At 43.0% G+C, this 19,323-nt stretch overlaps 1 protein-coding gene and 1 pseudogene across 4 annotated transcripts in view; both read left to right on the top strand.

Moving 5' to 3' along the window:
• NCAM1 (neural cell adhesion molecule 1) overlaps positions 1 to 19,323 on the top strand; it is a 348,328-nt gene that overhangs the window by 92,894 nt on the left and 236,111 nt on the right. The window lies entirely within an intron of this gene.
• On the top strand, positions 723 to 1,725 carry LOC136175132 (zinc finger Ran-binding domain-containing protein 2 pseudogene; annotated as a pseudogene).

Raw genomic sequence — 19,323 nt, 5'->3', positions numbered from 1 at the left:
GCTAACATCTTCATTATGCGGTGTTTTTCCTGAATAACATTATAGTAGATAAAAAAGTGAATCCTATTTTCCTGTTAGGTTCTAGTTATTTATTTAATTGAATATTTACTTCAGGACATTCTTATTCTGCATGGCATAAAGTCACCGGTAAGAGTAAAATCACACTTACAATAAGAATTAAATCAAACCATAGTGAAAATCTTTTCAGATAACTTAATATTAGAATCCCAGATACAGCAATATAGAAAAGAAAATTTCAAATATTAATAATGCATTGGACTTTGAACAGGCCAAAGAATAAGAGAGCCTCTTCCTCCCAGGCCACACCAGGTGGGAGGTGAAATTTCCATGCTCATCGTAGTCTCAGAGCTGCTTCACTGTCGCACTAGCTCTGTAGCGGGGGAGAGTCTTCCACATCGTTCCCAGCGCCCAGGACGGCGCCTCCACATCCTCTTTCTCCTGGTTCTCACGTGTACCAGTGCCCGTGGCTGCTGTCCTGAGACGTGCCAGCTGGCTGCAGGGACACCTCTGCTGCAGTTCACCCCTTTGGGCCTCAGAGTTCTGTGTCTGAAAGTGGGGGGGCGGGGAGCAATGTCTCCTTCAGGGCATTGTCACCAAGACTTAACTCCCGAGCATGCTGACCACTCTGTCCTCTGCTTTCCCTGAGAAAAAGACAAAAGTGAACTCTAAAAGTTGAGGAAAGTGTGGTGGTGGCATTCAAGATGTCGACCAAGAATCTCAGAGTCAGTGATGGTGACTGGATTTGCCCGGACAAAAATTAACATTGACATTAACATGAAAAGAGAAATAGAAGTTCTGGACCCAGATGTGGAAAAGTAAACTTTGCTAGAAGAACTAGCTGTAACAGATGTGGTCGAGAGAAAACAACTGAGGCTAAGATGATGAAAGCAGGGGTCGCTAAAATAAGAAAGACACTCGCAGAAAAGAGCTGAGGCTTATTTAGTGCTAATGACTGGCAGTGCAAAACTTGCAGTAATGTGAATTGGGCCAGAAGATCAGAGTGTAACATGTGTAATATTCCAAAGTATGCTAAACTGGAAGAAAGAACAGGATATGGTGGAGGTTTTAATGAAAGAGAAAATGTTGAATACATAGAGAGAGAAGAATCTGATGGTGAATATGATGAGTTTGGATGTAAGAAGAAAAAATACAGAGGGAAGGCAGTTGGTCCTGCATCTGTTTTAAAGGAAGTTGAAGATAAAGAATCTGAGGGAGAAGAAGAGGATGAGGATGAAGATTTTTCTAAATATAAATTAGATGAGGATGAAGATGATGCTCATCTCTCAAAATATAATCTTGATGCCAGTGAAGAAGAAGATAGTAAAATAAGAAATCTAACAGACGAAGTCGCTCAAAATCTCAGTCTTCACATTCATGATCTTCATCATGCTCATCCTCCCCCTCCAGTTCAAGGTCTAGGTCCAGGTCGTGTTCAAGAAGTTCTTCCAGTTCACAGTCAAGGTCTCGTTCCAGTTCCAGAGAATGTTCGAGATCTCGTGGGTCGAAATCAAGATCCAGCTCCAGGTCCCACAGGGGTTCTTCTCCCCTATGAAAAAGATCTTGTTCAAGTTCATCATCATCTCCTGAGAGGAACAGAAAGAGAAGCGTTCTAGATCTTCTTCATCTGGTGATCGCAAAAAAAGACCAACAAGATCATGGTCACCTGAAAGCCGAGTGATTGGTGAAAACACTAAACAACCCTGAGCCCAGGGCCAGTCCCTCGGAACACCACTGCTTTACCCAGACGCCACAGGTCACCTTCTGGATCATCCCATTCTGGTTCCCATTCAAGTTCAAAAAAGAAATAATGTATTAAAATTTACATCTTAAAAAAAAACTCCAATATAATGCATGAAGCATAAAAAAAAAATAAAAGTTGAGGAGAGAGAGGGAGAAAGACCATTTGTGGGACTGACATTGCCATCCGCTCCAAGAATGTTCTTTCTAGCAGAAATCTTGAAAGCTTTCAAAACTGGGTATTTAGGAATAAAGATAAATGAAAAAAAAAAAACCTGGGTATTTAGGTGCGTAGAAAGTGATCTTAAACTTCTACTTTACAACGTTACATAAATGGGTTTTGTGCATCACTTTATAGGTTAGGTTTGCCTTCTAGTCATACCTTTGGGCCCACCTTATGACCTTTGCAAACTTGAGGATCACCAGGACATGGGATCTTGCCTCTGATTGCATCACTAAAGAGTGAGGACTCGCCCTTCTGAACTTAGATGTAAACTCACCCATCGGTTGGCAGCTTTCTCACCCATCTTGATGTTGAGGTGCCCTGACACTGGTAGTGCCTTTGATTCTCTGGGATCCTGCTGCTTTTGCTCTAGCCTTCGTTTTTTCATCTGTAAAATGGCCGTGGTCTCGTGTTAGAAGGCAGGTGCTTTGGGCTGTACTGCCCCAGCTCTGAGTGACCTCAGAGTGACCTCACACAATTGTAAGTTTTAGGTGTCCCCATGGAGAGTAAGGGGTTGAAGTAAAACTTCTGACACTCAGGAAGTACTTGCTAAGCCTCATATCATCAAATTTGGTCCTTCTTAACTCTTATTTGTGTCAGCCCCCTTCAGATCTCTAGATTCCAGCACTGACGGCCCAGCCTGGTTCAGTGTCTGGGAGGTGGGCAGAAAGGGATTGATACTTCACTGGCTTGGTGACAAATCAAGTCCTTTGCTCCTCAGTTTGGTTCCCAGTCATTCAGCATCCCTTCAGCAATGCTGAGGATACAGTGCTGAAGAAGATAAGCAAAGGTCCTGTCGTGACATTATACTCAACTTAGATCTTTTGTAAACAGAACTCAGGGGTTCCCCTGGTGGCTCAGTGGTAAGGAGTCCACCTCCCAGTGCAGAAGACACAGGCTCAGTCCCTGGATCGGGAAGATCCCCTGGAGAAGGAAATGGCAACCCATTCCAGTATGCTTGCCTGGAAAATTCCACGGACAGACGAGCCTGGTGGGTCCATGGGGTCGCTAAAGAGTTGGATGCAACTTAGCGACCAAACGACAATAACAAAACAGACGTGACAGTGTCAGGCAATCTGCTTTTGAGCCCAAGAACTGCTATCAGGGAGGTCTGATTACTGAGTACAGGGTTTTCTCTTTGGGGTGACACTGATGTTTTAGAACTTGATGGTGATCGTACAATATTATACCACTGAACTGTACACTTTTAAATGGTTCATTTTGCATTATGTGAATTTTGCATCAATTTAAAAAAAAAAAAGATCTTATGATCAACTCCATAAGCTTCACCCTAATTTGTGACTCATCCTGGGCCTGATTCTTACTGACCTTAGATAATTTCTTCCCTGTAATTTCCTTTCCTTTATTTGGAAATGCCTTCAAAACTCTTGGGTCAGGACCAGTTGTAGCCTATGTAATATGACTTCAGAACCTGAAAGAGTGTTTTCCACACGTAATGAGTTAATAATAATTATCTCTCCTGGTAATGCCTAAGATTCTCCATCTGTTTCCACACTTTCACGCAGGGCAGTGTCCCTTTTTTTGTGAATTCTCTTCGGGGAGCATCTAGGGAAGGGAGCAGAAGGGCTGAAAGTGCTGAAGGAGGTTTGGTTTCCATGGGCTGCTCTGCCCCAGATGGTGTAGGCCTGCATGTCAAAGCTCCAGAGGACAGAGTGGAAAAATGGCGGTTCTAACACAGAGCACCCCACCTGACACCAGTTTCCTCCTCTGTCTACGCTCCCCTGAGTGAGAGCTAAAACAGTTACGGGAGCTTCCCATAAAACTAGGGAGCTGCCTGTCCTATTGACAGGGGGTGTTTGAGAGCTGTCCAGTGGCTGAAACAGGGGTGAGAGAAAACTTGATTGAATCAGTTTCTTAATGGGGCACAAATCCACCATTCTGATGGAAGATCCATTGGATTCAGGCATTTGGCATGAGCCAGAGACAGTCTGAAACAGACATTTGTCTCCCTGTGGCTGCTATGGCTGTCTCAGATGCAATCAATTCTATATCGTTTCCCCATTTCCAGCTGTTGCTATGTTCTGGGGAAAAGGCAAGGGCAGATGAATGAAGGAGACAGAGAATGAATGAGAGAGAGGGTTTGTATGTGACTGGGTATGATTTATTTTTGTAGATATTAAATTAGTAAATGAATGAATGTTGTCCATATTCAGTGGTAGTAAATAAATCATAATTAGAAATAAAGCTTGTAAGTACTTACAGAATGTAGACTAGAAAAAATCCAAAACCACTTGCTCAGGCCCTGACCCAAATTTTTAACTCCTATTTTTTCCAAGCAGTAATGGATAATTTGTATAGGAGGTTTAAGAAATTCTACTCTTTTCCCTTATTTCCTTTAAAAGGTGTAGTAGATGCTTGGTTAAATCACCTGAGGCTATTTTCCCTTCTCTAGTGCAGAATATATATATATTTTTTAACCTGGAGTAATGGGCTTCTAGCATAGTCATATTCATAGTGTTTAACCCTGTCCCACAGTGATAAACTTTTTGTCAAAATCTAGATTCTACAGACATATAAAAGAATAAATTACATCTCTGCATATTCTTTAGATTTATCCAGATGTTAAAAATAATTAATTTTTAACATTTTGTGAGCCCCAGATTTCACACACTATTACTGAGCCATCATAGATGCATGCTCTGTTTTATATTATTCCCTTATATTCTGTATTCTGTCATTTTCTATTCCACATCATATGATTTCATGTTGGAACATACAACACTGCTTTACAGAATCCATGCACTGCTTTGGGTCTCTGTGAATTCCTCAACCAGCTTTCAGAACTTCTGTTTATTAGCACTTGTGTGCATTTTCTGCAAGCTTTACTGATGACATTAATCAGGTGTTTCCAAGGTGATCTTAGTGACCCAGAAAAACTGAAGAGCTATGCCCTTGGGAGGGCTCTAGTTACATAATAAGTCAGAGATTATTTTGATAAGTTTGTAATTCATTTAATTACACATTTAATTTTAAGGCAACCTTAATATGAATAGTGATTTAAGAAATCCTTTTCCTTTTTCTGTCGTAGAGTTTCTTTCTACCCAGTATACTTTCCTAAGCTGGAGCATCACTATGTGTAGAAATAAAAGTTTGGGCTATATTATTTTCAGTTCTCTTCTAATTTGACCTTTAACCAAAATGTTATTTTAATTTAAAAAAGTAATATGTGTTTATTATCAAAAATTTACAAACTCAGACAAAAGAGGAAAATTAAAATTACCCATTAAACTACCACCTAAAAATAAGTAATATTAACATTTTGGTACCCATCTTTTGGATCTTTTTTCTATGTCATATGTATATAAAATATATACAAAAACTATGGGTTTTGATATTACAATACAAACTTACTTTGCTCATTGTAATATCATTTCTACATGGGATTTTCCACTGTATTTTTTTTTAAATGTCAAAGATACCTGTAGAATATTTAATTGGCTGATTTATTTGAACAATTCTTATCATTGAGCATTATTATTAGTTTCTTTTTTTTCACTTATCAACAGTATTGCAATGAACATCCTTGTAGGTTTCTACACCCATTTTATATTCTTAGTACAAATTTCTACAGATGGTATGAATAGGTCTAAAGATACAACCAGTCCATCCTAAAGGGAATCAGTCCTGAATATTCATTAGAAGAACTGATGCTGAAGCTGAAACTCCAATACTTTGGCCACCTGATGCAAAGAACTGACTCATTTGAAAAGACCCTGATGCTGGGAAAGATTGAGGGCAGGAGGAGAAGGGGACAACAGAGGATGAGATGGTTGGATAGCATCACCCGACTCAATGGGCATGAGTTTGAGTAAATTCCGGGAGTTGGTGATGGACAGGGAGGCTGGCATGATGCAGTCCATGGAGTCACAAAGAGTCGGACACGACTGAGCGACTGAACTGAACTGAAAGATACAAATGTTTTTGAGACATACTTCATAGTGATCATGTTGTACATTGCCCTCCTGGGAGGCGATTCTGATGGAGAGGCAGGGCTGAGTTTGCTGCCTTACACGTCCTTGGTCTTCCACATACAATGTCTCTTGGGCTCAGGGAACCACACTATACACAATATAGCATCAAGGTGCACCTTTTGAAGAGGGAGTCTTTTCCATTGCCTTTCCTAGAGAAGTGTTCAGTAACACAGGGATTTCATTGGGGATGGAATCTGTGTGGGTGGTAAGTTGTTTACTTGACGGTAATCGAATCCAGTACTTTGCTGAATTGGATCTGCTGGTGATACTCACCTAAGGGAATTGCTGCAAGTCGAGTCAATAAAGCAATTTGAAATGGAAGAAAACCTGAACTCCCTGTTTAAAGAATAAATAGACAAAGGATGTTTCCTGTGAAACATTGGTAATTAAAATGGACTTTGAAGAACTCTTGAGCTGTGGGAAGCAGATTTGGTTTTTCTCAGAAGTCATCTTTTATGAAATGTGACCTGAGTTTCTATCTCGTGCCTAATCTGAGCAGCACCCTTACTGCAGTCCCTGCTTCTCCACCAGGGATGTGAGTTTGCATAGGGTTTTGGGCAAATGAGGAAGCCAGGAGTAGAGAAGCTGGGAAAAGCCATAACACACTGAAAGGAAATTGAACTTGCACCATTTAGCTTGGTCTGATGATAGGAGCGGTTTCTTTCGCAATAACCAGAGGAATATTTTTTTCCCTTTTACCTGCATTGCTTTAAAGAAAATTTTGTGAAATCTGGATTTATTTTTTAAAACCTTCCCAACTTTTCCCACTGTAAATAATGGTACTGACCCTGACCTGCCCAGCCGGTCCTACTTGTATAATGTCAGTGAGGGTCAGACTGATAGTACTATAATGATATTAGACACCTTTATCCCCACTTATGACCGTGTGATCTCACCCCTAGAAAAGTTCCCTTCAAGGCCCTGGGTGTTCCTGGGGGGATGTCTTCTCTCCTGGGGTCCCCTTTGAGTCCCCCTTTGTAGAGTGCAGTTCTGCCTCTCTGTCTTGGCTTCTGTTGCCTCCCGCCCCAGGTCCAGTCTCTGTACTTTCAACCACAGTATAAATGCTCAGCTGATACCCAGTGAGTTTTGTTGAACGCATCCTCAGGGCCCCAAACATTCTGTGCTCCTTGGAGTGTAAGTTACAATAAGGTCATGTTGTCACGTGTGAAAGGGGAGTTCACTGCTCTCCAGGTTGTCATGGTTTTGCCTCAGGGACACCAGAGCAGCTTGGTTATGCCCCATGTCACCTAGAGCCCATCGTCAGAAAGGGTCTTCTGATTTCTCCATGTCTTCACTCTCTCTGTGTTTAGCCCAAGCCCCCTAGGTCTAGGCTGGGGATGTATCTGTGCGGTCTCTACCCTGCTGTATTCAAAATCACTGCTTCCCTCCCGCCTGAGTCAAATTGGTTAGCCTGGCTCTTTCCTGTATTTAGAGAAATTCAATTGCTGATTGACTCCCCTTCTTCTAAGCTCACTGAATATGCTCGGAGATGTCTGAACTCAGATTCAAGCTACCAGTGCATGAAATAGGCAATTTATAGGGGAGAAGACTGAGATTCAGGGAAATGAGACCACCTACCCAGCTAGTAAGTGATGATTGTTCTGATTCTAGAACCCTTGTCCATGTTCTTTTGGAAATTCCTGATGTTCAGCTGAAGACCAGTGTCAGCCAGTTTAGTGGCAGGACTGGTGGGTTTGTGGGCATGATGTTAAAATCTCAGCCTCAGCATTTTAAATCTTAACCCATGGCATTAGCTGTACCCTTCACAATCTGCTTGCCCTTGACGAAGGGTACTTTTTCAGTTGATTCTTCAGAGTGCTATCGAATTTCATTGGGTAAACCCTGAAAATCTAATGATAGGTAATAGCTATGCCTCAGAAATTACGTAGAAGTTTAAAAGTTAGCGGGAAAATCCTCTCCTTATTCCCTGATCACAGAGCTAAAAAGAGGCCTGAGAGGCTATTTTGACTGTGGAGAATCTGACCTCTTGAGTTCTTTGGAGGCCAGGTGGGCCTGGTTCCCAAATCTTTGCATACAATTGCTAATAGCTTTATGTTTTGATAGAAAGTCAGATTTTTTTTTTTCTTTTCCCTCATTTGTGATATCTCTTGAAGTAGCATTGGGGACTTTCTCCATAACTGTTGTGATTAACCCTGAGTCAGAGGGAGCAGAGAACTACTCACAGGGGAAACAGCATTGATAAAAGGGGTGGATGGACTTTTAGGGGAGGATATAAGAAAGCCTTGAGACAAAGGTCTACCTTGAAGTGACTGCTACATCATCAGCTACACTCGGTGCTGACCTGTCTGAAGAGTGACAGACCGAGGCATGATGCAGTCCCAGGCCGCCCTGTTTGTGATAGATGTGGATCAACCCAGAGGGACATGTCTAAAAATTGTGGATGCATTAAACACATTCTTTATGTTTTGAAATGTTTTAATATACTTCCTTGGCTTGCCTTATTTTCATAAATTTCTCCTTCTCTGAGGAAAATTTCAGCATTTCTCACTTGAATTTCAGTTTTTATGAGGTTGACATTTCTCTCAGTGTATTGTTGGCTATAAATTATTGAGAAATATTAAATAAAGCTCTGCCTCCTGGGCCCCAAACACCCTGTAAAATGGATGAAAAATAAATGATTTCAGAAGAGTCTTGCTGATCTACAGAGCCAGTTACAAAAATAATGATGCCGAAAGGAATGTAAAAGTAGAAAATGGTCAACATTTTAAATTTAGTGTTTACCCCCAAACCCAGAGCGGTACTTTACAGAATTTTTTTTTTTTTTTTTTTGTTACTAATTGTGGAATTCTCTAGTAACCTAAAAGTCATTTCCATAAAGAGAAAATATTATTAAGATTGTGCAGTAAGTTTTGCACATAAATATACTCGTTCTGTTAGCATAGTTAATTCTTGCTGTTCTCAATCCTCTCCTTGTTGTTCTAGCTGCACACCCTTTCTGGTGAGTTCTCTCAAAACCGTATCTGTGTGTGACAGACTCTCGGATTCCCAGTGGTTCACATCTCTTGGTTTAATGTCCTGTGACTTGTCTCTAACAAGTATAATATGGAAAAAGTGATGGAGTAGCACTTTTCTGATTACATTGTTTGAGATTGTAATGTCTGTCTTCCTGAGCCACTCTGTCCTTTCCTGGCCACGCTGGAAAGTCCCATCCGGGAGGGACCTCCGGTTCCAGTGAGGTCCTCAAGCCCAACAGTCTGCAAGGAAACGAATGCTACCAACAAAGCAGGTCCCTCCCCAGTCAAATTCCAGAAGAGATCATAGCCCTGGCCGGCATCTTCATGGCAGCCTTGTAAGACCGAGGGGCAGAAGAGCCAGCCAGGCTGTACTGGGACTCCTGACCTACAGAAACACTTAGCCAAAAAGCATGGATTTGTTTTAAGCCACTAATTTGGTCATAATATTGTTACACAGCCACAGACAACTGCTACATTTTGGTACAGACTTATCCTGAGTCTCACATCCATCTAATAATTTAATCATCCATTCATTTTAAGTTTCTTGTGCATCTCCTACAGCCCCAGACTTGGTGTTAGGTGCTAGAGAAATGAAGAATGAATACCTCACAGTTTCTTTAAGCTGTATTAATAGTAAGTATTGTGGAAGGTTGGAGAAGGAAAATGGTAATACACCTTCAATATTCTTGCCTGGGAAATCCCATGGACCGAGGAGCCTGATGGGCCACAGTCCCTGGGGTCAAAAAGGAGTCCGACACAACTTAGTGACTAAAAAACAGACAATTAGGCAGGGAACCTAGGCTGTGGGTGGTGAAAGAGAAGGGCGATGTCAGGAATGACCCCCGAGCTGCAGGGACACCTGGACTGTATATAATAGTGCCTGGGAGTTAACCAGGTAATGTGTGGGAAAGAATAGAGACGTGGTGAGCCCCCAGACAGAGAGGGTGTGACGTTAGCAAAGGTGTGGAGGTGAGAAACGGCATGAAGTGTTCTGGGAGGTACAAGCAACAGAGTGAGGAGGTAAGAGGTGAAATCCTAGACTCAGACATGAGTAGGCGTAGGCTAAAAGGTCTAGTACACTGTTTTAGGGAACTTAGGCTTGACCCTCCAGGCAGAGTGGACTACTGAAGAATTTAAATATAATGATGAAGATACAGTCATATTTTATTTTATTTATTTTTGAAGGCAGGGCCAGATTTGCTTGTTTTTTTAATTAATTCTTACTGGAGTATAGTTGCATTACAGTGCTGTGTTAATTTCTTTTGTACAGCAAAGCAAATCAGCTACACGTATATCCGTTCTTTTGGGATCTCCTTCCCATCTAGGTCACCACAGAGCATTGAGTAGAGTTCCCCGCGCTATACAGTAGGTTCTCATTAGTTATCTATTTTAGGCATAGTATCAATAGGGTATGTATGTCCATCCCAGTCTCCTAATTCATCCAGCCCTCTCTCTTTCCTCCTTGTAATTTAGAGGGAGCTCTCTGGCAACTGGGAAGTCTGAATTTGAGGGCACTAGGATGGAATCAAGCCAGTTAAGCCACTGTGAGTGTCTAAACTAGGGGTGTGGTAGAATGGAGAAAAAGGATAAGTATATATGAGGGGAACTCTACTAATTCGTCACTGATTCTGGGGTTGGAGGGCTTCCCCACTGGCTCAACGGTAAAGAATGAGCATGCAGGGCAGGAGATGTGGGTTTGATCCCCGTGTTGGGAAGATACTATGGAGGAGGGCAACCCACTCCAGTATTCTTGCCTGGAGAACCCCATGGACAGAGGAGCCTGGCGGGCTACAGTCCATAGGGTCACCAAGAGTCAGACATGACTGAAGCTACTGAGCACACCTGTAAGGTTGGAGGAAAGGGACAGAGGAAGTCAAAGACAACTTCTATGTTCCTAGCCTGAATGCACAGGCTCATCAATTAAAACAGAGAATAAAAAATAACAGGTTTGTGTACGGACAAAAGGAGGTCACTCTGTGAGGTGATGGATGTGTTAACCTTATGGTGATGGCTATTTTCCAGTATACACATAAATCATCACATTGGACATCTTCTGTACATCACATAATGATATATGTTAACTATAGCTCAATAAAGCTGGAAAAAATAAGAAAAACAAAAAATAGGTTTGGCATGAAAGAGGATGTGCATGTTAATTGCTCAGTCGTGTCCAACTCTTTGCGACCCACAGACTGTAGGCCGCCAGGCTCCTCTGTCCATGGAATTTTCCAGGCAAGAATATTGGAGTGAGATGCCATTTACTCCTCTAGAGGATCTTCCTAACCCAGGGATCGAACTCATGTCTCTTGTGTCTCCTGCATTGGCAGGCAGATTCTTTACCACTGAGCCACCTGGGAATAAATCCAGTTATGGACATGTTGAATTTGAGTGCCTCTGGGATCTGCAAGGTGAAGATGTTCAACAGACAGTTGGTTGTATTGTTCACTGCGTTGTAGGACTTCTCTTGCCCCACTGCTGGGTCCTGTAGTGCAGAGAATGTGGAAATATATGTGGATTTCCTTGGATGGGGAAGTGTTTTCCTCGTAGACGGGCCTGTTGCCATTGAAAGGTGGATATGGAGAGAGTGGGTGAGGAGGTATGTTTTCAGTTAGAAAGGTTTCCAGAGAGCCTGGTAGAAAGGGTTGTGAGAGGGGATGGGTGTTAGAAGGGTCACTGAGAGTATACAGAAGGAAGAGTTTAGACTGAGGTAGAGTTGCTCTTCCCTGGCACAGAAGTCTTGCCATCCCGCCGTGGCCTCTTCATGGGTTCCCACATTTATGGTATCTTTATATTGAGAAGGATGCTTGGCTTGTTGAATGGAACCCTCTGAAATTTGCTATTTTTAAATTCAGAGTTGGAGTTGGCTTTCATTCTATAGTTGTTTGGAGCAGATGGTGCAGAACTGCTTCCTCTTGACCTTTAAAGGAGGTGCGAGGAGTAGAGTCCAGTGACAGCCCGTTTCTGCTCCTCCCTGCCTCCCACGCAGGCTCCCTCAGCTTAACTGTAGATGCTTTCATAACCAGCCGGGTGTGGGGTTGCTCCACCGCCTTTGCTACTGAACGAATAGTGAACTCACCTGACAAATAAAGACACCCCAATTTGGAGAAAGACCTATGTGCTTAGAGGTTCAAATAAATGAGAAGCATGGCTTTGGTGACCTGAAATCTGCTGTCTCTGTTATTGGACTTTTTTTTTCCCTTCTCATCATGAAGTCTTCATTCTCCATTGACTTTATTGTTACTTTCATGCTCTGGTCAAACAACCTGGAGAAGTAACTAGGAGATAGGCGGCACAGTAATAAAGCAAGAAAACAGAGTTTTAGGCTTCTTTCCCCACTTGCAGAGGAAATCATGCTGGAGAAACTCTGCTCTCTTGAGCTGTGCTGTGCTAAGTTGCGTCCGACTCTAGGCGACCCTATGGACTGTATAACCCACCAGGCTCCTCCATCCATGAGCTCCCCAGGCAAGAATACTGGAGTGGGCTGCCATGCCCTCCTCCAGGAGATCTTCTGGACCCAGGGATCGAACCCACGTCTCTTACATCTCCTGCATTGGCAGGCGGTTCTTTACCACTAGTGCCAGCTGGGTTGGGCTAGTCATTTAATTTTTCTGGGCCTCAGTTGCTCTGTTAGTAAAATGGGCTAAATTATACTTTGCCAGCCATAAGACAGAGAGTCTCTTTTCATCTTTTTTAGATCTAAGACTCTTCTAGTGCTGCGGGGTCCATGGGAGAGTGTTACAGTTGTGTACTGCTGTCTAACAAGCAAGCCCAAATTTCAGTGGCCTGAAACAGCTATTTTATTTTGCTTATGTCTTTGTGGACATGAAGAAGGATTTGGCTGGACAGTTAGGGCCTGATCCTTGTGGCATCAGTTTTAGTGGCTGGGCCTGAAGGACAGGGCTTCCCAGGTGGTGCTAGTGATAAAGAATTAGCCTGACAACGTAGGAGACACAGGAGATTCAGTTCTAATGCCTGGGTCAGGAAGATCCCCTGGAGAAGGAAATGGCAACCCACTCCAGTATTCTTGCCTGGAGAATCCCATGGACAGAGGAGCCTGGCGGGCTGCCATTATGGGGTCACGAAGAGTCGGACATGAGTGAGCGCAGTACAGCGGCTGGAGACAGACTCCAGGACGACTCCTTCGTTTACACTTCTGATGCCTCCATGCTTGTTGCCCTGCCTCTCCATGGCTCCTTCTGCAGGGCCTCTCCTTGGGGCTTGAGCTGGTCACGGCCCAGCCTCTTGCGTGCCTCTCCCAAGAAGCAGAAAGTGTTAGAGCAGTTGAGGGCCTCACCTGTAACTGGCACAGAGTTACTTGCACGAGATTTTGTTGGTCGAGGCACTGCAGGGCCCACCTCTTGATGGCAGGGATACACTGCAGCTTCACCTGGGGTTGGGGCGTAATGTGGCTGCCGTCTTTGTAAAGTGTGCTCCATCCCATTAAATGGAGAAAAAGCTTGGTTTTAGGGATAATTATGTAAAACACTTGGCACTCTAGCAAGTGCTTAATGAATGGTACATTATTACTAATCCAGTGGAAACAAAGGGCACCCAGGAGTGATTAGCCAGGACCTCTTTCCTCGCCAGAACTCTATAGGGAGCGTGTGTGGAGCGGTTACTTAGGAGATAGAATAGATGAATCAGAACATATTAGAGAAGAGTGAGTACTGAATGTGAGCGTCTCAAAACGGTCTGGATAAAGTAGAAAATATATATTTCTGCTTTCTAAAAGATTTTATTTCAAGAGTTTTTAAGATCATTTTGATTACATTTTTCCAGACTTTAAAGTATTTGTCTCCAGGTTTTGTAGCTCTTGGTTGTTCCACTTAAAAAGATAATTCAGGAGCATTTCAGACTACATAGTTAACAAGACTGTGATATATTCCCTTGCTGGTTGATACATCATGTTTTATGATACCATAGTGGCTGATTCCAGAGGATAATTGAAAATCAGTGTCTCTTTTTTGGCATTATGAGCTAAATTTGGATATTTATGTTCATCTGTGTATAATGTAGTGATATTCCTTTTAAAGACCTAACCTACGTCCTTAAGAAAGTATGTGTATGTTTCTTTTAAATAGTCTGTGTCTTTTTAAGCCTTGGCTTATGAAGAATTCTAGTTTTGGGAGTTAATTTAGAAAGATTCTTCTTCCTGTGTACTTATAAACATGGTTTAAATCATTCGCAGTTTGATAAAGGCTACGTTGTTTTATGTGGGATCCAAACTGTGAGAGAGAAGGTTTCCCATTGTTCTCTGTCCAAAAAGTAAATCTCACATTTTAGACTACAAAGTTCATTTTTTAAAAACTCCTATATATAAATTTTAGTATTTGGAAAGATTATGTTTGTATATCTTTTGCATTTCATTTCCTCAGTGTTCCCCCACATTTCGTTTGGACTAGCGAGTTCACAAAGTGTCAATCAAGTTATTGAAATAGATGAAAGAAGACAAAAAGTAGTGGTTAAGTGACCGACCAACCTTCTTAGTAGAAGGGTTGCATACTTTGCTGGAGACTCCTTCTAATCTTATAGCCTCAGTGATATTTTACTCCCAATATCTTGCCCCCCAAGCCCAGACCTGTGTTTTACCTTTAATCTCAGAAGTAGTGAATTATGGAAGTAAATAGTCCAAATACAAAGAAAGTTCTCAGTTTGTGAAGGCAAGCCTTCGTAGCGATGGTACTGACACGCCGCAGATCTGGGAAAGGAACAGAAGAGATCTCCTGCTTTGAAATTTCCCGCTTTCTCTTTCCCCCTCTGGGCCAGCTTGGTTGGCTTGAATTTGGGACAAATACTTGGGACTCACATCCTGTCCTCTCTGTGTGTAACTTAGAAGACTTGAATTGGGGTTCTGTGTTTGATTCTGTATCTGCACAGCCCAAGTGGGGATTTGATCTTCATTGGATTAATCCACTTGATAAAAGTGAGTCCATCTCAGTGGTTTGTTTTGCGAGCACCTCGTCATGCCGAGTCGCTTCAGTTGTGTCCGACTCTGTGCGACGCTATGGACTGCAGCCTGCCAGGCTCCTCCGTCCGTGGGACCCTCCAGGCAAGGATACTGGAGTGGGTTGCCATGCCTTCCTCCAGGGGCACCTATGTTGCATGCAGGTATGCCGCCTGGCATTGGCCCGAGGAGAAGCATCCTACCTCCTAGCTGTCATCTGCCAGGAAGGTGGGAGGCAATGCAAGCACAGTGCATGCACTGGTCTATACCAGTGATTTTTTATTGCGGTACAATATGCGTAACATTTTGCCGTTAGCAACATTGATTGCATTGACAATGTTGTACAACCATCATCTCCTCTAGTTCCAAAACATTTTCATCACTCAAAAGAAAACCCCAGACCCATTAAGAAGTTGCTCCTTGTTCTCACTTCCCCCGCCCATAGCAGCCACCAATCTGTGCTCTATCTCTCTCAATTTCCCTGTTCTGGACATTTCTGGACATAAATGGAATCATACTTATATGTGTGGCCTTTCGTGTCTGGCTTCTTTCACTGAACATAATATTTTCAACACTGACGATTTTTATTGAATGCCTGTGATGTACTGGGTGCTGTATATGTAGTGAAAGAAAAAACCAGCATGTTCCCTGTCCTCATGAATTTCACGAATAAGTAAATGAGTAAACAAATAACCTTGAACCATGCTAAGTGCTACAAGAAGACAAATAGTGTACTGGGCTAGAGAATAATGAAGGGGGTGGTTGATACTTAACAAAAAGGCCAAGGAAGACCGCTCCAAGATAACAATGAAATAGAAAACTGAAAGTTTAGACGGAACCAGACCTCTGAAGAATCTGTTCAGTTCAGTCGCTAAGTCTTATCCCACTCTTTGTGACCCCATGGACTGCAGCATGCCAGAGCTGACTGTCCTTCATTGTCTCCTGGAGTTTGCTCAAATTCATGTCCACTGGGTCAGGGATGCTATCTAGCCATCTCATCCTCTGCTGCCCCCTTCTCCTTTTGCCTTTAATCTTTCCCAGCACCAGTGAGTCAGCTCTTTGCATCAGGTGGCCAAAATGTTGGAACTTCAGCTTCAGCATCAGTCCTTCCAATGAATATTCAGGGTTGATATCCTTAGTATTGACTGGTTTGATCTCCTTGCTGTCCAAGGGACTCTCAAGAGTTTTCTCCAGCACCATAATTTGAAAACATCAATTCTTCACCACTTCGCCTTCTTTATGGTCCAGCTCTCACATCCACACATGACTACTGGGAAAACCATAGCTTTGACAGAAGGAATAGCATGTATAGGGGCTTCCCTGGTGGCTCAGTGGTAAAGAATCTGCCTGCAGTGGGGGAGACCTAGGTTCATTCCCTGGGTTGGGAAGATCCTCTGGAGGAGGAAATGACAACCCACTCCAGTATTCTTGCCTAGAGAATCCCATGGACAGAGGAGCCTGGTGGGCTACAGTCCATGGGGTCGCAACGAGTCAGACACACAACTGAGTGACTAACACTTTCACTTTCATGGCATGTGCAAAGGCCCAGAGGTGGGAAAGCGTCTTGCAGCCTGTCACAGAAGGCAGATGTGGCTGAAGCAGAGGCAGCCAGGCTCTGATGTCATTCCGAAGACAGTGTGGTGCCAGTGGAGCATTCTAAGCGGAGAAGGAGCCTGAGCTAACTTCCTGGGTGCTATATGGAGGGCAGCGGACTGGCCAGTCGGAGGCTGTCCCGGGGGTTTGTAGAGGATGTGCCAGAGATTCATCGCTATCTCCTAGTGCACGATTGTGTCTGCCTGTTGTTAATTTTGAGATGGCTTTCCTGATGCTCAAATTTAGACTCTGCTGTCCAGCTGTGGCCAGGCTGGCCCTGCAGTTGTGGCCAAGCCTTGTGCTCAGAAGTCTTCAGCTACAGTGTAGGTTCTGAACTTGACATTGCACCTACTGCAAAAGTTATCTCTGGTTTTTGTTCTGCCTCCTCTGGGGACCACTCGATTGGTTATGCCGAGCTCTGCAGAACTGCCTCGTTGCAAGGTGCCCCGTTCACATGGTGCTGTGTCGGCACCCAGCGGGCCCTCGTGACTGCCAGGACTTAGCAGATTCACACCTTCTGCCCAGTCTCAGGGGCTGCTCACATCTCAGACACCATAGGCTTAGCTTTGCTAAAATGTCAAACTCATATGATCTGCTCAACAGGCATGATACTTGAGTCCTTTCCAATTCTGTTGGTCCAGTAGCCTTGTAGAAGAAATACAATATCAGGTTTAGTTTAAGTGGATACTTCAGTGATCTTTCAGGGCACCACAATATTCATTTAGGGCTCCTCAGCGTTACTTAAAACTCAGCCCTCAGAAGCATACTGCTTACACATACCATGTGTGACTAGTATCTCATTCGGTCATTCATGTAGAAATAATACACTCGCTTTACCATATTTAGTCATATATCTTCTCATAAAAGATAGATAGAAGATGTTCTCATCATCTTGTTCCAGATTTATATGGACAGGTCTTCCAAGTGTTGAGACAGTTATAATCAGCTGTAGGAATTGAAATTATTTTCTGTGGGAACCCTGACTGCCTTCTATTAAATGGCACGTCTAGAGTGGAATGATTGACATTCTGATGGAGTGGGGGGATGTGGAGATTGTAATCCTATGTTTCACTGCTCTCTCTTCCTCTCTGTGACACCTTCTTTTAACCCATTAGCACTCCTCAAGACAAGTTGTGATGGTGTACATTAAGGAATCAATTTCTTTGTGCCTCCAGGCAGGAATAACATGACTACTAGATTATTGCTGGCTTAATCTTTTCAAAGAGTATATTTGGAAGTCAAATAATACATCTAAATTGATGCTTACTTTTAAGTCAGGTGGTAAAAACGAATAAGACAACCATAAACAAGTCAAAACTTAAAGTTATATCATTATACTTTTGACTCTTGAAAATATTTTATCATAAGCTAGAACTTTATTTGATGTATCATTTCCTAAGTGCTTCCAGTGTTTTAGATTCTGTTCTAAATGTTTATGTACATCATATTGTTTAATTTTCCGGTAACCTTTTTCAGTTGGTGTCATTGCTATGCCTCTTTTACTGGTGAGGAGATGGGGGCTTATCCACGACTATCAGATGTATCTCAACGCATTTTTTTTAATTGAAGTATAATTGCTTTATAGCCCTGTGTTAGGTTCCGCCATTTAGCAGAGTGGATCAGCTCTAAGTATGCACGTGTGCCCTCCCTCGGCACCTCCCATCCCGCCCCTCTGGGCATCACAGGGCGCCGCACGTGGGCTCCTGTGCCGTGGGGCAGCTTCCCGCCGACCGTCTGTTTTACACGAGCCGGTGTATTTCCGTCAGCGCTGATCTCACCCTCCTCTTCCCTCCTGTGTCCACACGTTCTCAACGCATCCTTGAGCTCTGTATTTCAGGTCAGCAAACGCTCATGGATCTTTCAGTGCTAGGTCCCATGGGACGTTTTAAACGTAAAACAACATCATTTTCTTCTGAGGCACTTTGAATAGAAAACTTAAAAGTGTTGATAGCATCTGGAAAATTAAAAAGTACATAATATTTTCCTTTATACATATAAATATAGTTGCATATAAAAATATTTTTAGGGAAGTATATGTACGTGGGTTAGGAAACACACCCGTATGCCTTTGCTCTGCCATCTGAAAGGGCTTAAAAGAAACGGTGCTTCAGTAGCAGCGAGCACACTTAGGCCTAGATCCTTGGAGAAGTGGCTGGTTTCGGAACAGGAGCAGGACACGTACAGCGTGAACCGGGAGCATCTTGTAGCTCCACAAAGTAAGGAAGGGCTCAGAAAGAAGGAAAACAAGAAAAGAACCACATTAATCGATGAGGATGGGTTAGCAGAGCACAGGGGCCAACTGAAAGAGCTCCCAGGGGCCAAAGCTGGATCAGTGTGAACGACAAAATTAACAAAGTTGTATTGGATTGTAATTCAAAGCGCACATAAATATCCATGAGTTCATATCAATACAAGTAAATGATTGAGTAATATATGAGGAAGAAGAGGCAAATTTCCCATGCAGAAGAATTCCGAGTAAATCATAGAGATACTTCTCCCTAGAGGGTGAAAAGCATGCCTTCCCCTTCTTTAAGGATGAGATGCACATGCTCACTTCTTTCCTGCAATATGGAGAAGAGAGGAAAGAGCGTAACTTGACCATGGAGGAACCTGATAAACACTACCTCAGCCAAGGGATCAAGGACATTGTTGACATTCGTAAATCATGCTGGTAGGAGGTAACCTTGAAATGACTGATGAAAATGGTACTTTACCTCTGTGGTTGTCCTCCCCAAACCCATAACCTCATTCTAGTGATGAGTCAAGTATCACACCAATCCCAGTAAAGGAGGCATCCTACAAAATACTGACCAGTCCTCCTCACAATTGTCAAGATCA

The sequence above is a fragment of the Muntiacus reevesi genome, chromosome 9, assembly GCF_963930625.1.
Source record: "Muntiacus reevesi chromosome 9, mMunRee1.1, whole genome shotgun sequence".
Lineage (NCBI taxonomy): Eukaryota > Metazoa > Chordata > Mammalia > Artiodactyla > Cervidae > Muntiacus > Muntiacus reevesi.
Note: the sequence above shows the minus strand (reverse complement) of the source record. Positions and strands in the feature narration are given on the sequence as shown.